Below are 949 nucleotides of genomic sequence, written 5' to 3' on the forward strand. Positions count from 1 at the left end.
GGGGGCATGGCCATCCTGCGTCACGTCTTCAGATAACCAGATACAAAGGAGTGGGGAGCACTTGATCAGACTGTGCTCCTTGGATGCATCCCAAGACCTCGTTTACTATTTTGAATGGAGAGCCTGTTCACACTACAGCAGGGGTAGGCAAACTCCGCCCCTCCCCAGCTCTGGTGAAACTACAAATCCCATAATGCATCTGCCTCTGGGAGTCGTGACTGTCAGAGACTTGCATGGGACTTGTAGTTGCACCACAGCTGGAGCGCCGGAGTTTGCCCACCCCTGCACTGTAGCATCACAATAAATGCACACTGTCGCACAGTACTGCATGCTAGGTACACTGTGTTGCCCTTGGTAGTCAATGACAACCCAACGCACCTCCCGACGGCATGCATCAAAGCCCCACGCGACAACGTGCATTGTGTTGCCACGAATGTGCAGTAACGCAGGACACGATAGCATGCAAACCCGAGACCTGGTCCTCTTCTCTTTTATTCTTCAGAAGGAACAATAAAGATAAATGTGTAATGAAAGTGGAAAATTGCTGTATTATCCCCCGATTTATGGCCTGGCTGTAGTAGATTGACGTTACACAATGACATTGGCTTTTTTTCCCTGCACAGGTATGATATGAAGGAGAAATCCCAATGAAATTACACAGGCGGCTGTGAGGATGGAAGCCTGGAGCAAGTGAGTGTTTATAAGACAAGTGTTTCTCTATGGCAGCCTTTCTCTACCAGGGTGCCTTCTGCCTTGTTAAGGCGTGCCCTCAAATTTTCAGTACTGGGGGTGGACGCTGATGTGAAAGGGTAGGCTCTGATGTGAAACTGGGGCTCTGATGTGAAAGGGGGGCTCTGATGTGAAACTGGGGCTCTGATGTGAAAGTGGGGCTCTGATGTGAAAGGGGGGCTCTGATGTGAAAGGGGGGCTCTGGTGTGGAAGGGGGGGT

This window comes from Nanorana parkeri, unplaced genomic scaffold, assembly GCF_000935625.1.
Source record: "Nanorana parkeri isolate BGI_ZX_2015 unplaced genomic scaffold, ASM93562v1 scaffold731, whole genome shotgun sequence".
Classification (NCBI taxonomy): Eukaryota; Metazoa; Chordata; class Amphibia; order Anura; family Dicroglossidae; genus Nanorana; species Nanorana parkeri.